This window comes from Meles meles, chromosome 17 (assembly GCF_922984935.1).
Source record: "Meles meles chromosome 17, mMelMel3.1 paternal haplotype, whole genome shotgun sequence".
Classification (NCBI taxonomy): Eukaryota; Metazoa; Chordata; class Mammalia; order Carnivora; family Mustelidae; genus Meles; species Meles meles.
Genome location: NC_060082.1, coordinates 29,389,061 through 29,402,276, shown reverse-complemented (window position 1 = coordinate 29,402,276; position 13,216 = coordinate 29,389,061).

Genomic DNA, 13,216 nt, shown 5'->3' with positions numbered 1-13,216 from the left:
GGGGCTAGAATTGGCTTATGGGGAGGGTGCCAGCAGAATTAAACCCCTCTCAGCCACTGTGGGCTGTGGTGGGCTCCTTGTGTGGAGGTAGTTGGGTTTATATTTTTTTGTCCTACTCATGTCTCACGCCTCTTTAATTCCTCACCACCTGGCAGACCACTGTACTCTTCATGAGCGCTCAGGAAACGTGTGCTAAATAGAACTGGATAGAATTCAGTTAAACCTCACTGGACATCAGGCAGGAGTCACAATGGTGTGACAAAGTCATAGCTCAGTGAGCTCAATGACGAGGGCATGAATCCTGGTTCCCCCCACTCCTTCCTAGTTGTAAAGATGTGGGTGGTTTGCTTCTCCTCTAGGGGAGCTTCGGTTTCCACATCCATAAAACGGGGCTAATATTACTTACCTTCCAGGGTTGTTATAAGAATAAAATGAATCTATATTGGCAAAGCCCCAGAAACAGTGGCTAGCCCCAGGTGGGAGAGGGATCCATAAGTGGAAATGAGAGCTCATTCTGGGGGTCAGAATGTCTGCTTTGGTGAATGGGTTGGGGCAAAGGCAGGGTGCCTGCCACATGGGAGCAGAAGGGACAGTTCAGGCCCTGGAAAAATACCCTCCTTCTCCCACTTCATCTGCTTTGTGGAGGTGAGGGTCTTCACGGGGACAACAGCAATGGGGCCGAGTCTCCGTCACCTCCGAGGCCTGCCCTTCTGATAACCAACACAAAAGGTACCCAATGCTGAGTTCACCGTTGCTCGCCTAATGGAAGCCACGTCTCCATCATCCTGCTTTTTTCAGGCCCCAGACTGTGGTGTCAAATTATCTTTAACTCCACTATCTCCTGTCCCCACATCTAGTCTGTCTAGGTGTCCCCGTGGGGCAGCTACATTCCCCTGCCTACATCCTGCCACAGCCAGCACTTCGCTCCCTGAAATATGCTCCCTTCTTCTGTCCTCCTGCTTCCATCCCGTCTTCCTCCAACCCTGTTTTCAGCACAATGCTCGTTGCTCAGTAATCCCCGGTACCACCCTGTCGCGTCAAATCCAGATCTTGCCACCTGGCATCCAAGCCCTGGCTGCCATTTCTGCCCCCCCCACCTCATCTCTGGTTACTGCACCCCCCCACCGGCCATCTTCCCCATATTGGACTTGGCTCACACCCGTCCTCCCATAGGATGTCCTCATCCCCTCAGCCCTGCCCATCCTTACCCTTCATTTTTTTCCAACCGTCGTCCCAAGCGTTTCTCTTCCAAAAATTTGTGCCCCAGGGTACCCCATCCCCACCCATTCCTCCCTGTGCCCTTTGCTCAAGAACCAGACCATTGACATGAGTCTGAACTTATTTATTCGATTCAATTCCACAAACATGTGCCGAGCATGTCAAGATGCCCCAGGGGATGCAACAGATAAGCCACACGTGACCCCTGCTTTCAAGAAATGAGTAGTCTCACAGAGGAGAAATCATATGGCCAGGATATAACTTAAAACAGAAAGTGAGGTGTCACAGGAGTGTTTTCCCCTCGGAATACTGTTGAGCACCGTGTGCCAGGCTGTGTGCTAGTGGCCAGGGATGTGTCAGTAGACAAGACCACCCTGTCCCTGTTCTCATGGACCTTGAAACTTATCGCAGGAAAATGACAAATCCACTCGTAATCACAATTCCAGGTGATCCGAGCTATGGTGGGGAAGATCTGCCGGGGCTGGGCCAGGGTGGAAGGCAGATAGTGGCCTTGCCCAAAGTGTCCACATCGGATTCCTAGAACCTGTGACTAGGGTACCTCCCATGGCAAAAGGGATTTTGCAGATGTAGTTAAGTGAAGTTTGTTGGGCTGAGGAGAGCAGCTGGGATTATCCAGATGAGCCGAATCTGATCAGATGACCACAACCAGAAGACTTTTCTGGTTGTGGTCAGAGAAGGAGACGACACAGTGAAGGAGAAGTCGAGGATGGAAGGGGCCGCGAGCCAAGGAATGAGGGTGACATTTAAAGCTGGTAAGGACAAGGATCGGATTCCTCCCTCTGCCCCCTCCCCGCTCCCAGAGCCTCCAGAAGGAACTTCACTTTAATTCAGGGATATCTGTGTGGACTTCTGACCTACAGAACTGTAAGCTAATAAATGTGTGTTGTTTGAAGCCACTAAGTTCATGGTAATTTGTTACAACAACAACAGAAAACAAATATGACCAGGAGGATGGACAAGATTTGGAACAGAATTCAGGAGCCCAGTGAAGGTGGGGAAGGACATTCTGAGTAGCATGGGGGTAGGAGCAGAAGAGAGATGGCCCTGGGAAGACACAGGAGGAGAAGAGTGAATAGTTTAGTTTGGCTCAAACCCAGGGCGGATAAATGAGAAGGGAAGGCAGAAAGATAAACCGGGGCCAGAACCTCATGACAGCACAGGGTTGATGTGAGCCAGGGAATGAGCCCAGGCCCCTGGCTCGGGGCAGGGCTTGGGGTGGGGGGGAGTGTCTCAGACAGGGCTATAGGACCTTAGGCAACCTCAGGAATGTGCTGCCTTCAGCAGGATGAAGCTGAAGGTAACTTCGAGCTTCCTGCTACTTCCTCCTGGGAATCTTGGTCTCCATCCTGCACTTTGCTCCCTACTCTCAGATTTGGAGCTCTGGAACTTAGACCACAGCCCAGTGCCTTGGTTTCCCTCTCTGGTAGCTGCCTTTACCCCCCAAGAACCCTAATATTTGTTGGCCTGAAAGGGCCAGGTCTTGACATCTGTGCCAGAGCTGAAGGTCTGGTGTCCTCCTCACTCCCTGCCCCACTCTTGGTTCTCCCGGAGAGGAACTGGACTGCTGTCGTCACCCCCAAGCTGTGCCTACTGTCCTTGGCACTGGCGATGTGCCCCTGCTCTTCCTCTAACCCCCAGCAAAGCTTATCTGTCCAGTGCCTTACGGCCTCCAGCTCCCATGAGAAGATTAACTTCCTCATTTGTGCACCAACACCCACGTTTTAGTCCCCCGCAGGGAATAGCTACACTAAGGCTTCATCCAACCCAAGCACAGAATAAAGTTCAAGGGCTAGAATTCAGACACCTGTAACAGGCTCCAAGGGGCAGTGATTGGCGATTTGGAGTACAGAGAAGCCCTAGATCCCCCTCTAATGGGAAATCATCCCTCCACCGCTAGATGGCAGGTCAGGGGCCCAGGGATGTCCTTGAGACTGGGTGGGAACCATCCTCCCACATCCTGAGTGGGGACTGCTCTCTCTGACCACAGCAGGATTTCTCAGGTGTCAGGGGCCCAGAGCTAAGGGCGGAGGGTGCCGTGCTGTGTAGCACACTCTCTCAGCTTGGCGGCAGCCTGAACATGTGTACTCTGTTTTGTCTGGGCCCCCAGAGTCGTGGTCAGGCTGCTGTCCCGAAACTAAAAGATTAAGACACCTCGTCAAAGAGGAATTATATTTAATTGAATAAAACTAAATGAAAATACTATTCCGTCTAAAGTGTAATATATGATGCAAACTTTGTCCAGTCATACACACATACACACACACACATATGTAGTACACAAATATTTAAATGTAAAATTTAAATTCTGGACTCACTTTATGCCAGTCATTCTACCAGAAGTCATTAATGAGGCACGGCTCTGTGTGTGATCTCACATCAAGTTGTCCCTCTCGCTCTGCCGTACCTTTCTTCGCTCAGCTCCTGCCACGGTATGTCCTCTTCTGGACACAGGCCTGACAGCATCATGGAAGTATGGAATGGTAGTTCACTTGGGGTTTCAAAGTTCTTAACCACACCAAGTATCTTGGGTTCTATTTGATCAGCTCCCAAAAGGACATGAGGCAGGATGGGGTGTATGTAGGTGAGTCCCATGGACCAGAAATCACAAGATCTGGGTTCTAATTTGAACTCACTCCTGTCCAAGAGCTCGCCCGCCAGGGTCTCAGTTTGGAATAGCAGCTTTAAATCTTTCTGGTCTCACGCCCTGGGAAATAATAGGAAATATAGATATATATATTTATGTAAATATATATATATATTGGTCTTTGCCATATATATATGGCACAAAATTCCTCAAATCTTTTCATTTTCTGAAGGTCAGCAATCTCTGGCATATATATTACTAAACTCTTGGGGATTCCTGGCCAATAGGAGCATCTTTTGTTCTAATGAAGCGACTCTTGGTGCACTCCTGGGTGAGGGCTGATCACTAGGAAGACCAAACCAGAATTAGAAGCCTGGAACTTTCGGCCTCATCCCCTACCATCTGCAGAGGGAAGAGGGGCTGGAAAATGGTTAATAATTGTTCATGCCTGCACGATGAAGCATCCATTAAAATCTCGAAGTATAAGGTTCAGAAAGCTTCTGAGCTCCTGAACCCATAGAGGTACTGGCGAAGGATGTGTGCCTGAAAAGACCAGAAAACCCTACCCATGTCTCCACACCTTGCCTTCTGCATCTCTTCCATCTGGCTGTTCCTCACTTGTGTCCTTCTGTAATAAACTGGTACTCTAATAATGCAAGTGCTTTCCTGAGTTCTGGGAACAAATTATTGAACCTGAGGAGGGGGTCATGGGAACGCCGACTTACAGTTGGCCAGCCAGAAACACTAGGGACATCAGGCGACTTGCAACTGGCATCTGAAGTAGGACAAAAGGGACAGTCTTGTGGGACTGAGTTCCCAGCCTGTGGGGTCTGCGCTAATACCGATTAGTGTCAGCATCGAATAGAACTGTCGCAGAATTGTTGGGCGTGAGCAAGCCCCACACTTCTGGCAACCGAAGTGTTGATATGTGAGTGTGAGCAGAGAAGGGCAAACAGGGGTTTCCCCCCATTATCATGTCCCCTTTACACTTAAGATTATTGAGGACCCCGAACCGCTTTATGTTATCATCTCCATCAGTACTTACAGTGTTAAAATTAAAACAGAGAAATTTTAAAAGCAATTTGTTTTTAAATAACAATAATAAACTCATGGGGGTGCATAAACACCTTTTGATTAAAAAAACCTGTATTTTTCAAAAGAACAGTGGGAAGAGTGGTATTGGTAAAAAGAAAAGAGAAAGAAAGCGGTACTGCTTTACATTTTTTGCTCGATTGCCTTACTGTCTGGTTTCATAGACGACAGTCGGATTCTCACATCTGCTTCTGCACTCAGTTGGTTGTGAATTACGTGTCAGCACATGGCCTCTGCCTCCGGAAACCGCGCCCCCCCCACCCCGCCCCGTATGCCCGGAAGAAAATGAGAGTGGAAAAGGTGATGAGGAAAATCATTTGACCTCGTGATTGCCCTGAGTCTTGGGGGCCCACTCAGTCCTCACATCGCATTTTGAAAACTGCTGGTCTAGAGACCCTAACATGTCTGCCAGATCTGACATTCTGTGGTCTGAGAACGCTCTGTGGTGGTGTTTTTCAGAATACATTTTGAGGATCACACTCCCAGGAATAATTTCATGGGATGTTACCCTACGTAGGGAACTGTGATTTCTGTGAGTAAATTAGTTTGAGAAGGCTTGGTTTAAAGTAAATTATGTCGGGGGCGCCTGGGGAGTTCAGTCGGTTAAGCGTCTGCCTTCAGCTTGGGTCATGATCTCAGGAGCCTGGGATGGAGCCCCATGTCAGGTTCCTTGCTCGGTGGGTGGGGAGCTTGCTTCTCCCTCTGCCTCTGTCTGCCCCTCTGCCTACTTGTGCTCTCTCCTTCTATCAAATAAATAAAATAAAATCTTTAAAAGGTAAGTAAATTATGTGGATGGATTTTACTGCAGGACTTTTTAGATGCTTCAATATGGTAATACATGTTATGAATCTCTTTTAAAAATACGACTTTGTATAGGATTTCCCCATGGTTTCAGCCAGAAACTCTTTTTTTTGAGAAGCCTCTTTAAAGACTAGTGTAACAGGGAACATAATTTGGGAAAGGCTACTCCTGCGACTCCTGGATACTTGTTCTGAGTATTAACAGATCAGATTCTATCATCTGGAATCCATTTTCTCTAAACAAAATTCTGCATGCACACTTTTTGATTCTTTTAATACAGATACTTTATGATAGTCATGTCGAGGGCTTAGAGAACCACAATTGCTAAAATTTGACCTCAGATAAGTTGCTGAAAATTAAATAGGAAGAATGTTACCAATTATATGAATAGTAATATATATATATATGTATATGTATTTGTAGGACTGGTTTTGACTTAGAAAAATTTGACTTAGAAAAATCATATCAGTCAGTCTAATACAACAGGAATACATTAGTTCACAGAAACACTCATAAAGGGAGAAAAGAAAACCTCATCCTGACAAATATTTTTTTTTTAACTTTTTTACTGGGGGTAAAACAAATCTATTGTAAAGTATGTAAAGGGTCTATCTCGATCGATTTTTACTCAGGCCTGGGAGTCAGGGGTCCTGGTCCTGTCTCCAGCTCTTCTGTTAAATCTCTGCATGATTGAAGGGGGCATGTCCCTTCCTCGGAATTCCAGTCGCCCCAAATATAAGGCAGCTGTTTTAAACTGGATCAGTGTTAAGGTGCCTGGGTGGCTCAGTGGGTTAAGCCTCTGCCTTCAGCTCAGGTCATGATCCCAGGGTCCTGGGATCGAGCCCCACATCGGGCTCTCTGCTTGACAGGGAGCCTAGCCTGCTTCCCTCTCTCTCTTTGCCTGCCTCTCTGCCTACTTGTGATCTCTGTCTGTCAAAAATAAATAAAATCTTAAAAAAAAAAAAACTAGATCAGTGTTTCCCAAAGTGTGATGTATCTAGGCAAGATGATTCAAAGTATACCTAGAATAGGGTTTTTTGCTTTGCTAGGTATGCAGTTTCTTTTTTAAACTTCCATATGAAGTCATACTTCACATACAAGAAAATGCACAAAATTTTTATTGAACAGTTCGGTGGATTTTTACCCAGGTATACAACAAATAATGCATATAACCCACTTCCAGCTCCTCAGAGAGCTCTCTGTGCCCCCACCCCAGTCAGCTTGCATCCCTGGCTCCCAAGGTAACCAGCATGCTGAGTTCTAGCAATATTAACCGGGTTTTGACTGTCCTTGAACATCACGTAATTCAATCACACAGTATCTTCTCTTCATCCCTACCTGGCTGTTTGTTCACCACTGTGTCTGTGAAAACCACCCACACTGTTGCTTGTAGTGGTAGTTCATTCCTTTGCATTGCCAAAGAGTATCCCGTTGGATGAATATATCACAATTTATTTATGTCATTGCAGCTGGGCATTCGAATTATTTCTAGTTTGGGGCTATTGTGAACAAAGCTGCTCTTATTGTAGATGTCTTTCGGTGGCTGTATGTCCTCATCTCTCTTGGGTACATTCCTAAGAGTGAAATTGCTGAGTGATAGAGTACTTTTGTTTTCCGAACTGGATGTACCAGTGTTCACCCCATCAGCGGATGAGAGTTTTAAGTGACCTGCATTGTTGCCAACACTCAGTGTTATTACGTAATATCTTGTGTGAATCGGAGGAGGCACAGTGGTCGTGGACGGAGGGGAACATAGAGACAATCTCAAAACTTTTAAGATTTTTGCAGGGATCTTCTGACTCAAGGAGGGGCGGGGGGTTTAGTGTCCTGGTAAACACAGCCCTAGAGGGAGGAATTTACAGGGGACATAGATGGGTAAAGAGCTTGAAGAATGAGCAGATGCTTAGCAAAATATAGAGACCACAAAGCTGTGTGTTTTTGTAGAGGTGGAGTGGGAAAGACGGTCCAAGAAAAAGCAATATTTTGGTGGAGTGAGTCAGGGTCTAAAAGATCTTGTAACACTGTAATGAAAGCTGGATAGGTTTCCCTGCTTACACAAATACCGCATGGGAGAGATATATAATGTAGCCAAAGATATGTTAGTGCTTTACACTAATGCAGTGTAAAGTGACCTGCAAACTCATTTGACTCAGGCTGAATTTGCAGCAGACCTACGAAATCCTTTTGATCAGAACAGAGCATTTTATCTTTGCTCTGCTCTCTACCAGAAGCCCACTTCTGGAGTGTTCTGTTCCATTTTGGAGATATAGGCTTATGGGAAGCACAAGACAGGAGGCATTCAGAGCCCAGTGGCTGGCACGCTGGAGACCTCGAAACCCTGCCATGCAAGGAACAGCTGTAGGAAACGGGACATTGTTCTGGAAAGAGAAGCCGCAGAGGTATGACAGCTGTCTTTGGCCATCTGAGGGAATGTCACGTGGAAGAGGACTAGAATTCACAGTGCATGACTCCAAAAGGTCAACACTAACAGAGAAAACTTTCAGTATGGCAGCAGGAAGGATGTTTACCAAGGTTGGCTAAGGAAGGAATATATTGCCTGGGGAGACGGTTCTAGCACTGACGGTGTTCACGTATCTTTTGGTCAGCGACTTGCTGAAGCTACCTCGGAGGGAATTTAAGCATCTGATGAAAAGTTTGACATATGACTCTAAGTTCCCTTTTGGCTCTGAGGCCCCATGAGTCTGGCTATGTGACTTTGGATTTCCTGGAACCCCAGGTCTTTATAAAACAGGGGATGGGTTAAAGGATACTTCAACACCAAACACATTTCATTGTGAGCTGCTTCCCACAAGCGCTAGCGGGGGAATGATACACACTCCCCATCATCAGCTGCGACTCCGGCAGTTAGAGGTCTTTGGTCATTAGCAACGTTAACTGATTGGCTAACCTAAGGAAAAAGGGGAGTTTGTTGGGAAGAAGGGGAAAATCTATAGACTGTAAAAGGGAGCTAAGGAATGCAGCATAAAGAGAGCAGAAAACTAGGCGTTCTCGCAGAGCTTTACCACGGGGGTGAAATGGCAACGCATGGTCCTCCCTGCCAGCCCCATCCTTAGCTCCCAAGTCCAGGAGAGGGAGAATGCCATGGACCTAATTAGGTCTTACACCTGCCCCTTGGCAAGAAAACTCAGGACACATGGGTTGTCACCCCAAGGTCATCTCCCAAGATGAAATCAGAAGCTATTATCAGAAGGGGCAACCAACGGTGCCCCCTGTATTCGTCACCCCTTTCTCTCCTACTCAGAATCGTACATCAAGAGCTCAAGAGAGTGAGTATTTGATACCTTACGAGAAAAACAATCTTCAACCTACTCGGCTTTATCTTTAAAAGGGAAACATGCACCCATCTGGATGCTTACGTTTTTTACTAGGAGCAGATGTGACACATGCTTTAACTGTGTGGTGAAAAGCTAGAAGCCTACGAACCCGCCGCTCCCGGAGAGACAGACACGCCCATATGGGCTTGCGCATCAAAAAACAGGTATCAGATGCCTACGATGTGTCAAGCCCTGTACTAGACACCAACACATTAAGCCAGTGCAAAAATGGAAAGGTTAAATATTTGCCCCGTGTCAACGCACAGGGGGAGGAGGGCCATGCGCTGGGGCTCAACGGTGTGGGGCTGGCCAGGGAGGGAGTCCTTCGGTCCGGGTCCCGAGGTGGCCCGCGCTCGCCCCACCTACCAGGGACCTCCCGCTCCCGCCGTCCAATCGCTGGGCACCCCACCCCATCTGGCCAGCCCCTGGCATCCGCAGCCCTCCGGAGGAGGTGACGCCCCCAGAGTGAGGACATTTCGGTCAGGGCCAGCAGCTGTCACCTGAGAAAGATTGAGATCCGCCCACCAGGTGACGAGGCTTGTTGTAGCCGAGACAGGCACAGCTCAGATTCTCTCCCCGAAGTAATTAACCCCGGGGGGAAAATGTGACAAATCTCTGGGGCAGCCGCCCTCCAGCGAGTTGGCCGCTAGCTCCAACCTCTCCTAGACAGGACGGGAGCCTGGAAGCTTTCGGGGAGCAATCCGTTGGGAGGAGGGGCGGACCCCGCCCTTTCTTTGGGTGCGGGTGCCGCGGGGGGGACGTCCAGGGCTCCAGAGCAGCTCCAGCCCGGAGCAGGCGGCGAGGTAGAAGCACGAGGCTGAGGTCAAAGAAAGTGAGCCTGGACCACAGCGGGGGTGAGCTGCCCGGCGCCAGTGGCATGTACTGAGCTCTGAGGTCAGGGCTCTGAGTTCTCGCCCGGAGGGGAGGGGCTGCGGGGAGGGGTGGTGGAGGCTGTGTCCTGCGGATCCCAGGAGGCATGGCAGCACGGGAGACACTAATCCGCAGTTTTTACACATAATCACTTCAGACAGGAAAGATTAAGTACCTGTACCTCAAATTGCACTCACAGCTGGAAGGACTGGTGGTTTCAGAGGTTTCGGCTCATGTTCTCAGGGGCCCTGTGGGCCAGAGCTTTCCAGGGAGGGACCAGGGGCCGGGTCTCTGATCTCAAAGCTGCGGCTCACTCACAACATCTCCCGGACCTCAGTTTTCTCTCCTGTTTAATGGGTTAAACTAAACTTGATGCCTCTTACTGCCTTTTAAGAACAAAAGAGAGGATCCAAAGAGTGTTTGAAAATTAAAACATGACAGAAGTCTATGAATCTCACAGCCCTCTCTCTGGCATGTGTGTTTGGTCACCATAGAACACGAATTTGGGGGGAGGGGTCCTCTAATTGACTTGAAGGAAATTAGCCTAATAGCTTGACCAGATGAGGCCAGGAGGTGGCTTAGGGGGGTGACGGTGTGGGAAGGGCTGCTTCATTTGTAGGGATTCTCTCAAGGAATGAAGGAACCAAAGGAAAGCCTGCCTTGTGACTTCTGTAAAGATTCCTGTAATCAGAGATGCTACCGAGTCCACTGATGAGAGCAGGAAACTCCTCATGTAACAGATAAAGAAACTGAGATGCGGATAAGGGGAACTGACTTGCCCAAGGGCACCTGGGTATTTACCAGAGTTGGTTCTGGAATTTCTTTGCAGCTTCTTAAAACTAGCTTCCATGACCCAGACCTCAGTCTTGCCTCCCTCTACTTCAGGTTTTAGGATGTGGGCTTTTTCCCCAAAGGGTTTGTGGTGTTGTTTCTGGATTCCAAAGCATCTTAAACTGCCCCCATGGAGCTGTTTTCGGATCCTCTCTCTCAACCTGCAGGAGGCAGGAGGTGCCGGGGGTTAAAGAGCATTCGATGGTGTGGGATTCAGCCGGGGTGAGATGTTCACAGGCAGTCGCTCAGTTTACAACTTGCTGTTAATAGACGCCATTAATCACAGCCAAGTGCAGCTGGCTCCGCCTGGGATAGGGACGGCTCACCATGCCTGGGCGGGGCAGGCAGGCAGGAGGACACAGGGTAGGGCCTTCTTCACTTACCCCTGAGGCCCAGAAATCTGTCCCAGGAAGGAGGCAGTGGACTAAGGGCTCCCACCGTGGCGACCCTGGCACATACCTTCAGTGACTCGCTCTTTCCAGCTGAGTTTCCCGAATGTCCAACCCAAGTCAAATCCCTGACCCGGTGTCTGGCACACATGAGTACTTCATGAGTACTTTGAAAGAGTCTGGTGTTTGGGAGGCCTTGCCCCAAGACAGCAGGAGAGAGGGAGGGAGAAGTTAAAGTGGCGTCTGCTGCCGTCTGGGTTAGCAGAAGCCTGCTGCTTAGTCTGCAGGTGGTAGAAGCTGCTGCTGGGTCCGTAGCTTGGGGACAGAGTTTTCCTTGCAAGAGGTCAGTGGGATGGGGCACTAGCCCAGTCAGTGGGCTCAAGATGTGAGCTTCAGGTCTCAGAGCTTGCTTCTTTTTCTGTGGCCTCTGGTGGGGCCCAACTGCTGGGAGTCTTGGACATCCCTAACATCTCTACCTGGAGACTCTAGACCCTCTTGGATTTACTCAGGGTCAAGATCAGAATTCTGGTGGACTACCCTATTCTAAGCAGGCCTCCTAACAGAGTTCTCGGTGCTCAGTGCTGAGGAGATAGAAAAGCCAGCTATCACATTCCAGAATGTTCTATCCCAGTTTCAGATTGTGCCCTGGTGCCAAACACTGAATCATCAGGACCCAACATATTGCTAGGCCTCTTGGGGTCTAAATCAGAGGAAGTATCTGTTGTCTTTTGTCAATTACTTATTTTAAATAGAGTAGAATTAAACAGAATAGAATAGAATAAGACCAAGTGAATGTAAGCGAGGGGAAGGATTTAATGACTTGACTGAGTCTAACGGCTACCATGTATGTGGAACTGACCTATGCATTACACATTATTCAAATATTACCTCACTTAGAACTCCCAACAACCCTGTGAAGCAGATACGGTTTTATCCCCATTTTGCAAGTGTGGAAACAGAGGTGCAGAGAGGTTAAATTATTTGACCAACGTCACAGAGCAAGGAAGTGATGGAGCTGGGTTTCACACCCAGGCTATCAGGCTCCAGAGTCTATGCTCTTAACCACCTAGAAAGGAGGGACCTAGGAAGAACCTTGCAGGTGTGGTTGTCAGACCCAGATGTCATGCCCTCGCAAGGCTCCCCCTCCAGCCCAGTGTGTGCAGCCCTCCCTGGAGAAGGGGGAGAGTGAGATGACCTCTGGAGGTCCTTTCACACAAACAGGCCTCCAGCTCTCCCTGGAGAATTCCTCCCTCTTGGTCTTCACTTGCTTCTCTTTCTGGCCAGTCCAGCAGGCTGGTCTGGGTCTCCTGATTGAGTTCAGCTGTCGCCGTGGGACCAGGGGAGCAGCGTGCAAACCCCTACAGGATTAGGGGTGCCGATGAGGCAGCCACCAGAGAACAGCATCACTTGACAGCCCTCTGTCAGCAGTCACAAGGGCCGAGCCTGGAGCTCTCTTCCTGCTCCTCAGGTCACCCTGGCCTCCCTGTGACCCAGCCCTTCTGGTTGCCGTCCCCCCTTCTCTCACAGCTGCTATTTTTGTCACTTTTGTTAGACCCTCAAAGCCATCCCTCTGTCCTCCGGTCTCAGCTCCCAGAGGAGGCTGGAAGGTTCAGAAGAGCACGTCCTGCTTCTCGGCAGGTTATGCCCCTCTCCGTGCCCACCTGACAGTATCCCAAATCTCCGTGGGAGGAAATGCTTCATGTTCTTTGTCAACATGTCCCAGCACTGACAAAGTTGTGAGGCCAAGGCATTTGGTGAGATGGAATTTCTGGGGGCAAGCTTCCAGGAATTTGTTGGGGGCACACACAAAGATTTAAAGTATTCAGTTCTTCTAGCCCAGGGATGCACAAAGGGCCAGGTGGTGAATACCTTTTATGCAGACCCTAAAAATTCTGTTGCAACTACTCAATTTCGCTGTCTTAACACAAAAGCTCCTCGAGGGGATAAGTAAATGAATAGGTGTGGCTGTTACCAATAAAACTTTATTTACAAAAACGGGCTATGGGCTACAGTTTGCTGATCCCCGACAGGAGGCAGCAGTGGGCAGCTTCTGTGTCATACCTCCCACTGGCTAG